Genomic DNA, 13602 nt, shown 5'->3' on the forward strand with positions numbered 1-13602 from the left:
TGCGTCATGCTATTTACATCTTAAGTCCTAGTCGTCCCCTACACAATTGTCGATGTTGATCAAATCGGTGAGGGGATGTTTGAGCAGTCCCATTTTAATAATTTTAAAATCGTTGACGATGCTTTAAAAGAACTAAACTAAATGCGTATGCTAAAATAAATACCCAATATTTAGCTGTTGAAGAAACGTATTTCATGTAACTTTATAATCACAGAGCAATCACTTCATTTACTTGCGCGTTTGTTTGACGTTTTTACTCATTATTACGTACAATTAACGTCGGGTGCAAAACTTACAGCTACTTCTGATATTATGTTGATAGTTCTTCATGTTTTAAACGTAGCACTCCATCGAAATGAGTACAGGATTCATTTGATTGGAAGTGTGTAATGGCCAGACCTCAATGGGGTATTGGACAAAATATGGTTTACTGTGACAGTAATGTAGTTACGAAATCACGAGTATCCACAATCCTAAAATTCGTGACAGAGGAAAAAGTTTTGTTTGTTTTACGAAATCTTAGTTTTACAACAGATCGTGAATGACATTCACAAATGTGACGACTCTAGTACGGTCGCTACTGCTGAACGAAGAGAGCAATACATTACTACTGAAATGACTGGAAACATCAATTACAGAGTTTAAAAATTGTTATGCTACATTCAATGGGAACCAGTTACTAAATTTAAATTAAATAAATATACTCTGCTAGCGACTGGGTCTTTTAAACCAGAATAGACGTAGTATATGTGACTTTAGTTCCATTTCGCTTTTTTGTTCAACCGATTCCTTGTTTCACTTTACTTTGTTTCCTTCCACTTTTATTTGTCTGTTTCCACACGTGTTCTCGAACAAACTATGATGGTGTAACCATCAGTGTCTGAATTCCTGCGGTCTTCATATCTTTCACTTACACCAGTAGACCTATTTCTTACGTATATGCATTACTAATTATCTAGTAAATATTTTCTCCATTTTGTTTGTAAGTGGGTAGAGCGGCTCAAGGCTATGAGCGTAACCTTTCCTAGTTACGAATTTCGTTTCATAAGGGGTAATGCAGGAGTAGGTTTAATAATGAATAGGAAAATAGCAACGCGGGTAAGCTACTACAAACAGCTTAGTGAACGCATTATTGTGGCCAAGATAGATACGAAGCCCACACCTACTACAGTAGTACAAGTTTATATGCCAACTAACTCTGCAGATGACGAAGAAATTGAAGAAATGTATGATGAAATAAAAGAAATTATTCAGATAGTGAAGGGAGACGAAAATTTAATAGTCATGGGTGACTGGAATTCGAGTGTAGGAAAAGGGAGAGAAGGAAACGTAGTAGGTGAATATGGATTGGGGCTAAGAAATGAAAGAGGAAGCCGCCTGGTAGAATTTTGCACAGAGCACAACTTAATCATAGCTAACACTTGGTTTAAGAATCATGATAGAAGGTTGTATACATGGAAGAACCCTGGAGATACTAAAAGGTATCAGATAGATTATATAATGGTAAGACAGAGATTTAGGAACCAGGTTTTAAATTGTAAGACATTTCCAGGGGCAGATGTGGACTCTGACCACAATATATTGGTTATGACCTGTAGATTAAAACTGAAGAAACTGCAAAAAGGTGGGAATTTAAGGAGATGGGACCTGGATAAACTGAAAGAACCAGAGGTTGTACAGAGTTTCAGGGGGAGCATAAGGGAACAATTGACAGGAATGGGGGAAAGAAATACAGTAGAAGAAGAATGGGTAGCTTTGAGGGATGAAGTAGTGAAGGCAGCAGAGGATAAAGTAGGTAAAAAGACGAGGGCTAGTAGAAATCCTTGGGTAACAGAAGAAATATTGAGTTTAATTGATGAAAGGAGAAAATATAAAAATGCAGTAAATGAAGCAGGCAAAAAGGAATACAAACGTCTCAAAAATGAGATTGACAGGAAGTGCAAAATGGCTAAGCAGGGATGGCTAGAGGACAAATGTAAGGATGTAGAGGCTTATCTCATTAGGGGTAAGATAGATACTGCCTACAGGAAAATTAAAGAGACCTTTGGAGATAAGAGAACCACTTCTATGAACATCAAGAGCTCAGATGGAAACCCAGTTCTAAGCAAAGAAGGGAAAGCAGAAAGGTGGAAGGAGTATATAGAGGGTCTATACAAGGGCGATGTACTTGAGGACAATATTATGGAAATGGAAGAGGATGTAGATGAAGATCAAATGGGAGATACTATACTGCGTGAAGAGTTTGACAGAGCACTGAAAGACCTGAGTCGAAACAAGGCCCCCGGAGTAGACAACATTCCATTGGAACTACTGACGGCCTTGGGAGAGCCAGTCCTGACAAAACTCTACCATCTGGTGAGCAAGATGTATGAAACAGGCGAAATACCCTCAGACTTCAAGAAGAATATAATAATTCCAATCCCAAAGAAAGCAGGTGTTGACAGATGTGAAAATTACCGAACAATCAGTTTAATAAGCCACAGCTGCAAAATACTAACACGAATTCTTTACAGACGAATGGAAAAACTGGTAGAAGCCGACCTCGGGGAAGATCAGTTTGGATTCCGTAGAAATACTGGAACACGTGAGGCAATACTGACCTTACGACTTATCTTAGAAGAAAGATTAAGGAAAGGCAAACCTACGTTTCTAGCATTTGTAGACTTAGAGAAAGCTTTTGACAATGTTGACTGGAATACTCTCTTTCAAATTCTAAAGGTGGCAGGGGTAAAATACAGGGAGCGAAAGGCTATTTACAATTTGTACAGAAACCAGATGGCAGTTATAAGAGTCGAGGGACACGAAAGGGAAGCAGTGGTTGGGAAGGGAGTAAGACAGGGTTGTAGCCTCTCCCCGATGTTATTCAATCTGTATATTGAACAAGCAGTGAAGGAAACAAAAGAAAAATTCGGAGTAGGTATTAAAATCCATGGAGAAGAAATAAAAACTTTGAGGTTCGCCGATGACATTGTAATTCTGTCAGAGACAGCAAAGGACTTGGAAGAGCAGTTGAACGGAATGGATGGTGTCTTGAAGGGAAGATATAAGATGAACATCAACAAAAGCAAAACGAGGATAATGGAATGTAGTCGAAGTAAGTCGGGTGATGTTGAGGGTATTAGATTAGGAAATGAGACACTTAAAGTAGTAAAGGAGTTTTGCTATTTGGGGAGCAAAATAACCGATGATGGTCGAAGTAGAGAGGATATAAAATGTAGACTGGCAATGGCAAGGAAAGCGTTTCTGAAGAAGAGAAATTTGTTAACATCGAGTATAGATTTAAGTGTCAGGAAGTCTTTTCTGAAAGTATTTGTATGGAGTGTAGCCATGTATCGAAGTGAAACATGGACGATAAATAGTTTGGACAAGAAGAGAATAGAAGCTTTCGAAATGTGGTGCTACAGAAGAATGCTGAAGATTAGATGGGTAGATCACATAACTAATGAGGAGGTACTGAATCGGATTAGGGAGAAGAGGAGTTTGTGGCACAACTTGACCAGAAGAAGGGATCGATTGGTAGGACATGTTCTGAGGCATCAAGGGATCACCAATTTAGTATTGGAGGGCAGTGTGGAGGGTAAAAATCGTAGGGGGAGACCAAAAGATGCATACACTAAGCAGATTCAGAAGGATGTAGGTTGCAGTAGGTACTGGGAGATGAAGAAGCTTGCACAGGATAGAGTAGCATGGAGAGCTGCATCAAACCAGTCTCAGGACTGAAGACCACAACAACAACAACAAGGTTTATTCAAGGTGTCTCAAAAGAAAGTTTATATTTGAAAAGCTCTCTGTGCATGCGCAAAAAATCGAAGGAGAATTGGGAAGGGGGGGAGGTATGTTCATCGTTTTCTTCGTCTTTAGGAATTCAGTCGATATGGAGAGCTTATCGGGAACGGATCGCGCGGTCTTTGTGCGAGAAGTTTACAAAAACGGTGATTCGGCGACTGTAGCTGCAGTGATGGTGGATTGCATAATGTAAATGATGCTCCAAATATTGTCCTCATCGGGAAAAGGATGAAACCATTTGAGGAGACCGTCTCAATAATGGACAAACCGAAAACCAGAGCATCACGGTAATCAAGAAAGGGCGATTCCGTGGAGTGTGTAAATCGATCTGTTCGTGACGATCATAGTCTCTCCATCCGTAAGAGTGCAAGTTTCTTAAATGTGTATAGATCATCACTGTACGGAACTCTGCCAAAAGATCTTAAAAATTCAATCGGTGCAAGAATGAAAGCCTCAGGATGTCAAACATAGGCTTGAACTTGACTGTGTGCCGTTCATTTCACATCTTGTTTTCTAACGAGGCTCATTTTCACCTGAACGGTCACGTCAACAAGCAAAACTGCCACTATTGAAGTGAAACGAATCCTAAACATAATCGTGGGAACCCCTGCATTTGCAACAGTTATTATATGGACTGCGAGGTCGACTCGAAGAATAATTGCGGCGTACTTTTTGGAGGACTAGAGCGGTGGTGCAGTCGCGCTGAATTCGGAACGTTATGTGACGATGTTAAAGGACGTTTTTGTGTCCGAATTGCAAAACTTTCCAGGTTGTAACCAAAGTTCATGGTTTCAGCAAGATGGAGCCACAGCACACACGTCCAATGTGTATATACTACGAATTCGTGTATCCGGTAGGGGCGACAGTCATTGGGCCCCCCGCAGTTCAGATTTTAACCACGTGGATTGCTTTTTTATGAGGATATGTCAAATCCAAATTGTATGTCAGTAACCCGAATTCTCTATAACAATTGAAAGGAAATATCTATAGCAAAATGGCACACATCCCAGTGTCTAAAGGCAGAGCCGTCATGAATAATTTTGTTAATCTTTTAAAATAATGCCGTAGGCGTGCTAGATTGCATTTAACTGACATTATTTTTAGGAAGTAAATTCCTAAAATGTATATTTCAATAATAAATAAAGATTTTGTCGATTGACTTAAAGCTTTGTTTTATTTTGGCAAATTAAATATAAATTATTTTGAGACACCCTGCAGAAAAATTGTGGTTATAAATTAGGTCGGTTAAAAGACAAAGAGAAAGTACCCGCCCGGGACTCTCGGTCAGATGAGTTTATCAGCAGCACTATAGCACGATAACATCCGAGAAGGTGCGTTGCGTTCATTAATATTGCAGGCGGTGGGCGAGAGAGCGTTGTCCCTGGTGCTCGTCCTAATTGCGTGGTGGGTGGTGGGTTGCGGAGGATGGGCCTCTGAGTAACAGGAGGTAACGCGCCGTGGCGGCCAGCCTGCCTTACACTAGCGGAGGGCGCTTGCGCTTTCATTAAAACTTGAGCCTCCGCTCTCCGGAGCCAAAAGTAACGCACAAGACAGAGGGGCGTTAACATGAAAACAATGGAAGCAACTGCCAGGCGCAAAGTTTCCGCCGAGAACGACGACGCACTGCGTCTGTAAGGAAATGGGAAACTGCTGCTTTAAATGGGATAAAAGTGAGTGATCCGCAAATTCTGATCCGTAAGTATTCGTGACGTCAGTTACTTACATTAAACACACATTTAATTCCTTTCTGTACGAGTCGGTCGTACAACAAGCACGTAATGCAATCATCAACTTACAGATAATTCAACAAGCTGTAATGTTGAATGTGTGGTAATAAGTTTCGTAATTAATTCATTCAGCGCATGAAGTAGTTCTTTCAGAACTGCTCTTTTCCATGAATTTGTTAATTTGAAATTTGCTGTTGGGTTCATATACCGCACAACGTCTCCCTAACACATCTCGGCTCCCTTTCTTTCGTCTCACGCTCGGGCGTTTTGGTGACGCACCTCCTGCGTCGATGAGTATCTTTCACATTGCCTTCAGTTGACCAATTTTCTGCGTTACGTTCTATATCGTACCTTGTAATTTAAACGGCACATTTTGATCATAGTAATTATGAACAGTTTCCGTTACCACTATGACAAGAACAATAAAAATTAAGAATTGTTTGTGTTGTTTCTTCGCTTTGTTATACGCAGTATGTTACACTAACTAATATTGAGAGAAAACTGCCAGTCATTACACCACACATTTATTTTCTGCAAATCCTCACTGATTTGTACAGAACTTTCATGTGATACTACTTTCCTGTAGACTACAGCATCATCGGGAAACAGTCTAATGCCGCTGTCAATACCTTCAACCAGCTCGTTCATGTAAATCGTAAAAAGCAGCGGACCAATTACGCTGCCCTGAGGCACACCTGATGTTACGCTTGTTTCTGTTGAAGTCTCCCCATTCAGGACGACCTACTGCTCTCTGTCTGTTAGAAAACTTTGTATCCAACCGCATATGTTATCGGATAGACCGTAAGCGCGCACTTTTTGGAGCAAGCGACAATGCGGAACTGAGTGAAATGCCTTTCGAAAGTCGAGGAACATGGCATCAACCTGGGAGCCGTTATATAGAGCCTGTTGTATATCATGAACAAAGAGGGCCAGCTGTGTCTCGCAAGACCGCTGTTTCCTAAAACCGTGCTGCTTTCTGCAGATGAGCTTCTCAGAGTCTACAAAGGTCATTATGTCTGAACACAAAATATGTTCCATGATTCTACAACAAATCGATGACAGTGAAATTGGCTGGTAATTACGTGCATTCCATTTTCTACCCTTTTTATAGAATGCTATGACCTGGGCCTTCTTCCAGTCCCGTGGAACTTTCCGCTGTTCTAATGATCTCTGACAGATGATGGATAAGAATGGTGCTATATTTGTAGTATAGTCAACATAAAATCTTGCGGGGATACTGTCTGGCGTCTAAGGAACTTAACTGTTATACAATCCCAGATACACTGAACACTATGTCAGCCATCCTTGTGTTTGTTCGATAATTGAAAGGGGGAATGGTGCTGCAGTTCTCTACCGTAAACGAGTTTTTGAAAGCTAGGTTTAGAATTTCGGCCTTCTGTTTATCGTGATCCGTTACATTACCCGTACTGTCAGCAGGAGAAGGTATTGAATTATTTGTAGCGTTCACAGACTGCACGTACGAGAAAACTTTTTTGGGGCTATTTTTAGAATCTGCAGATAAAATATCGCTTTCAAATTCGTTAAAAGAAACTCTTATTGACCTTTTGACAGCTGCTTTCATTTCCCATAATTTCTGTTTGTCAGCGAGGCAGTGACTACGTTTAAAACGACTGTGCAGAATTCTCTGCTTTCTCAGGAACTTCCTAATATGTTTGTTGAACCAAGGTGGATCCTTTCTCCCCCTCGCCCCCCCCCCCCCTATATTTTTGCTAGGCTTATATTTCTGTAACACGTGGTGGACAATACCTTTAAATTCCGACCAAAGGTGCTCAGTGTCTTTGTGTCCCGCGGCGAAAGCACACTTACAGGATGATACAACACGGTCAGTTAGAAAAAAGACCTTGTTGTTCAGTCTCAACGACTGTGCAAGCAGAATATCTAGAGGGCTGTGTAAATAGTGCATGTGGCGACTAGATTACAGGCGGCAACGAGCACAGGCGGCAAATGATTCAACAGACAATGTTAGCGAGACAGATGACAGTAGTAGCGGTAGTAGATCAGACAGCGACAGACAAACGTATAGTAAGGACTAAATGTATAGTCACTCAAGTGCCACGAAAACAAGTGTCCATAACATATTAATATTATATTGTAAGAGAAATGTAGAAATGGAGGACAATACACGCTGCCGTGTAGAGTAACCCAAGATAGGTGTAGAATAACGCCATCTGAGAGCGACAGGCTGCAAGTACTGCTGGGATTGTCGCCCTTGGGCGGAGAATAGTAGAAGATGGCTCTGCGGTTCCGCAGGAGCGAGGTGTACAATGCCTTTCTGAGATACTCTCCTCGACAGCATCGCTGGTGGCACTCTATAAATCTGAACTCTTTTCTATCTCCGTATTTTACTATCTTCTTAATATATGAATTGTTCATTTTAAGCGTTTCCGTTTCCTAATTACTTATAAGTTTACAAATATCAGAAGCTGCAACAAAAATAATAAGAAATCAAATAAGCTTTATATTATGTACACTCAAAATTTAACACTGTGAAAACAAGACCTCTCCTAGTCATTAGGTGGCAGGTTACTCGTATTTGTAAATGGCAGCAAAAAAAAAAAGGCATTGTGTTCACAGGATCAATTTACGCCTTTATTCGCTTTATTTACTGCAATTTCTGTATACTTCGGCGACGGTAATGGTAGCGAAGGAATAGCGTGTGCGTCACTGTCAGATGGTACACCTTTTAACGTGACACACAGAGGTAACGATGTTTCGTAGTTGAACTTCTCTCTCTCTCTATCTGTCTCTCTCTCCCTCCCAGTATGTGCGCGCACGCGCGCTTGTGTGTGTGTGTGTGTGTGTGTGTGTGTGTGTGTGTGCTCCACGTGGATGGTGTACTGTGTGGGGAGGAAGCGGTGAGGGCAGGTGGAACTTGCGCTGAATATTTGAGTCTCGGCGAGGTTTCCGGTAAAGCAAGTTTGTTAACTGGCTAATTGAGTTTCGCTGGGAGAGTGTGTACCGCCATACCAACGGAGTGAATACATGCACGCCGGGAAGGGTGGGTCTGGAAAGAGGGGGGGGGGGGGGGAGGGATGAGGCAGGTTGTGTACATCGCAGCCGGACTCACTCCTGGACGGAGTTAGGGCGTCCTTGCGCACCGTTTTTTTTTTTTTTTTTTTTTTTTTTTTTTTTTTGTCATCAGTCTACTGACTGGTTTGATGTGGCCCGCCACGAATTCCTTTCCTGTGCAAAACTCTTCATCTCAGAGTAGCACTTGCAACCTACGTCCTCAGTTATTTGCTAGAATTATTCCAATCTCTGTCTTCCTCTACAGTTTTTGCCCTCTACAGCTCCCTCTACTACCATGGAAGTCATTCCCTCATGTCTTAGCAGATGTCCTATCATCCTGTCCCTTCTCCTTATCAGTGTTTTCCACATATTCCTCTCCTCTCCGATTCTGCGTAGAACCTCCTCTTCCTTACCTTATCAGTACACCTAATTTTCTACATTCGTCTATAGCACCACATCTCAAATGCTAGGATTCTCTTCTGTTCCGGTTTTCCCACAATCCATGTTTCACTACCATACAATGCTGTACTCCAGACGCATATCCTCAGAAATTTCTTCCTCAAATTAAGGCCGGTATTTGATATTAGTAGACTTCTCTTGGCCAGAAATGCCTTTTTTGCCATAGCGAGTCTGCTTTTGATGTCCTCTTTGCTCTGTCCGTCATTGGCTATTTTACTGCCTAGGTAGCAGAATTCCTTAACTTCATTGACTTCGTGACCATCAATCCTGATGTTAAGTTTCTCGCTCTTCACATTTCTACTACTTCTCATTACCTTCGTCTTTCTCCGATTTACTCTCAAACCATACTGTGTGCTCATTAGACTGTTTATTCCGTTCAGTAGATCATTTAATTCTTCTTCACTTTCACTCAGGATAGCAATGTCATCAGCGAATCGTATCATTCATATCCTTTCACCTTGTATTTTTATTCCACTCCTGAACCTTTCTTTTATTTCCATCATTGCTTCCTCGATGTACAGATTGAAGAGTAGGGGCGAAAGGCTACAGCCTTGTCTTACACCCTTCTTAATACGAGCGCTTCGTTCTTGATCGTCCACTCTTATTATTCCCTCTTGGTTGTTGTACTTATTGTATATGACCCGTCTCTCCCTATAGCTTACCCCTACTTTTTTCAGAATCTCGAACAGCTTGCACCATTTTATATTGTCGAACGCTTTTTCCAGGTCGACAAATCCTATTAAAGTGTCTTGATTTTTCTTTAGCCTTGCTTCCATTATTAGCCGTAACGTCGGAATTGCCTCTCTCGTCCCTTTACTTTTCCTAAAGCCAAACTGATCGTCACCTAGCGCATTCTCAATTTTCTTTTCCATTCTTCTGTATATTATTCTTGTAAGCAGCTTGGATGCATGAGCTGTTAAGCTGATTGTGCAATAATTCACGCAATTGTCAGCTCTTGTCGTCTTCGGAATTGTGTGGATGATGCTTTTCCGAAAGTCAAATGGTATGTCGCCAGACTCATATATTCTACACACCAACGTGAATAGTCGTTTTGTTGCCACTTCCCCCAATGGTTTTAGAAATTCTGATGGAATGTTATCTATCCCTTGTTCCTTATTTGACTGTAAGTCCTCCAAAGCTCTTTTAAATTCCGATTCTAATACTGGATCCCCTATCTCTTCTAAATCGACTCCTGTTTCTTCTTCTATCACATCAGACAAATCTTCACCCTCACAGAGGCTTTCAATGTATTCTGTCCACCTATCTGCTCTCTCCTTTGCATTTAACAGTGGAATTCCCGTTGCACTCTTAATGTTACCACCGTTGCTTTTAATGTCACCAAAGGTTGTTTTGACTTTCCTGTATGCTGAGTCTATCCTTCCGACAATCATATATTTTTCGATGTCTTCACATTTTTCCTGCAGCCATTTCGTCTTAGCTTCCCTGCACTTCCTATTTATTCCATTCCTCAGCGACTTGTATTTCTGTATTCCTGATTTTCCCGGAACATGTCTGTACTTCCTCCTTTCATCAATCAACTGAAGTATTTCTTCTGTTACCCATGGTTTCTTCGCAGCTACCTTCTTTGTACCTATGTTTTCCTTCCCAACTTCTGTGATGGCCCTTTTTAGAGATGTCCATTCCTCTTCAACTGTACTAGCTACTGCGGTATTCCTTATTGCTGTATCTACAGCGTTAGAGAACTTCAAACGTATCTCGTCATTCCTTAGTACTTCCGTATCCCACTTCTTTGCGTATTGATTCTTCCTGACTAATGTCTTGAACTTCAGCCTACTTTTCATCACTACTATATTGTGATCTGAGTCTATATCTGCTTCTGGGTACGCCTTACAATCCAGTATCTGATTTCGGAATCTCTGTCTGACCATGATGTAATCTAATTGAAATCTTCCCGTATCCCCCGGCCTTTTCCAAGTATATCTCGTCCTCTTGTGATTCTTGAACAGGGTATTCGCTATTACTAGCTGAAACTTGTTACAGAACTCAATTAGTCTTTCTCCTCTTTCATTCCTTGTCCCAAGCCCATATTCTCCTGTAACGTTTTCTTCTACTCCTGCCCCTACAACTGCATTCCAGTCGCCCATGAGTATTAGATTTTCGTCCCCCTTTACATTCTGCATTACCCTTTCAATATCCTCATACACTTTCTCTATCTGTTCAGCTTCAGTTTGCGACGTGGGCATGTATACCTGAACTATTGTTGTCGGTGTTGGTCTGCTGTCGATTCTGATTAGAACAACCCGGTCACTGAACTGTTCACAGTAACACACCCTCAGCCCTACCTTCCTATTCATAACGAATCCTACACCTGTTATACCATTTTCTGCTGCTGTTGATATTACCCAATACTCATCCGACCAGAAATCCTTGTCTTCCTTCCACTTCACTTCACTGACCCCTACTATATCTAGACTGAGCCTTTGCATTTCCCTTTTCAGATTTTCTAGTTTCGCTACCACGTTCAAGCTTCTGACATTCCACGCCCCGACTCGTAGAACGTTATCCTTTCGTTGATTATTCGATCTTCTTCTCATGGTAACCTCCCCCTTGGCAGTCCCCTCCCGGAGATCCGAATAGGGGACTATTCCGGAATCTTTTGCCAATGGAGAGATCATCATGACACTTCTTCAATTACAGGCCACATGTTACACGTTACGTGTCTTTAATGCAGTGGTTTCCATTGCCTTCTGCATCCTCATGTCGTTGATCATTGCTGATTCTTCCCCCTTAAGGGGCAATTTCCCACCCCTAGGACAAGAGAGTGCCCTGAACCTCTATCCGCTCCTCCGCCCTCTTTGACAAGGCCGTTGGCAGAATGAGGCTGACTTCTTATGCCGGAAGTCTTCGGCCGCCAATGCTGATTATTTATCAAAATTTAGGCAGTGCCGGGGATCGAACCCGGGACCGAAGACTTTTGATCATGAATCAAAGACGCTACCTTTTTTTTTAAGTTCAATTTGTTCGTTATAGTTCGTTGCAATAGTTCGTGGCGGACGTCCCCTGACGTCCGTTGAAGTTCGTTATTGATCCATTCACTCAGTTTTTTTATTACAGAGGGCAGCTAACCCTCTGACCGAACACGCTGAGCTACCGTGCCGGCAGAATGAAGGTGAGCCAACAGCACCCGGTGTTCGCAGGCAGTCACCCATCCAAGTACTAACCGGGCGCGATGTTGCTTAACTTCGGTGATCGGACGAGAACCGGTGTATTCAACATGGTATGGCCGCTGGCACCCCTAGACCATGGGTACCTTCCGCACCGTACGACACACGAATCACTCTAAATAGGTAACCTCACATCTTCGTCTTTCTTTTCATGTTGCACGGAAAAACTTTATACGAAAGCGTTGTCACTACATTCACACGCTCCGGTCTCCAATTCGGATGCAGAACCTCACCCACGAGCAAAGCGATAATATAGTCGGTATTCAAATAACAAGAATGCACTTCAGTGACGTCGTCGACAACTGCCGATACTTCTACGGCGAACAGCTTGTCATTTTGTAGGCACACATAGCACTAGAGATCGCTCTGCATCGCAGTTCAAACCATCGCTGGGAATGGCTACGCCGATAATGAAATCAAAAGACGGCGTATGCACAGGGACAACACCCATCGTAAGTAACTAACGTCAAGGCGTCGTATGAAAACTGTGAGTATCCTGGGAAAAGCATTCACCTAGCTGTGTATTAAATGATCAACTTATCAGATGAGACCTATTCTTTGAAAGACATTTGTTTTATATAATCTACGCTACTGCAAAGATGCGCCTCTAGCGCGGACGCTAATACATCGATTGCTCAAAGAAACATTTTAACAAAAGCTGAACTGAACGTTCCACTTCAATCCAAATAAAAAATATGACGGTAAAAAACCTTTGTAGATGTTCAGATTTTATCGTACTTCTGCTGGTTATGTGCAAGCTTAAAGAAGGTCGTCTTTGAGCCATAAAAGTGTGCGGTCTTGCCAGCGTGCAGACAACAGGTATTAATTAATAAAATTCGAGTAATTTATGTTCGATACTGTAAACCGGCAAGTTATTGTTATGAAGGTGTTGAACGGTGCAAGAATTGTCTCGAAGGAAGGAGAAAAGTAATGACTGTAGTTTGTGACAAAACCGTGAACCAAGATGCTAGCACAGGACAGGCTGAAATCTGATCGCACCATTGAGTTAGAAAATTACTTATCTAAACTATACTGTTTATAAATAAGCCCTAATTGCTTGTGAGAATTATTTGAATACATTTGGTTTTTACCAGAATTCTTGTTCTATTATTTTCCTTTTTTTACCTCCATGTCATTTTATTTTTATAAATGTCAAACAGCCTTTACTACAGCAGAGGATACTGCGGCATCCTGGTCTTAGACAGAAGGCCGCTCCTTGTCTTCTATACAATTCATATCTGCCCCATTGATTAATAATTTCATTTGCAAATGCAAATTTTTTATTGTTCATTCTTAAAGGTCCCTTAGGTAATTATAAAATTCATTCTGATTACGTAAAGAAATACGGATTGTTCTTTTCCAAATAATAGAAGCCTTTGCGTAATCAAAAACTAGCCTCCTACTGACAACGGACA

General features: G+C 41.6%; 1 non-coding gene across 1 annotated transcript; it reads right to left on the bottom strand.

Annotated features, from left to right (window-relative positions):
• Nucleotides 1-12135: 12135 nt before the first annotated feature.
• On the bottom strand, nt 12136-12254 carry LOC126199834 (5S ribosomal RNA). The gene has a single exon (XR_007540168.1). It is a non-coding gene; the product is annotated as a 5S ribosomal RNA (ribosomal RNA).
• Nucleotides 12255-13602: the final 1348 nt, after the last annotated feature.

Source organism: Schistocerca nitens, chromosome 8 (genome assembly GCF_023898315.1).
Source record: "Schistocerca nitens isolate TAMUIC-IGC-003100 chromosome 8, iqSchNite1.1, whole genome shotgun sequence".
NCBI lineage: Eukaryota > Metazoa > Arthropoda > Insecta > Orthoptera > Acrididae > Schistocerca > Schistocerca nitens.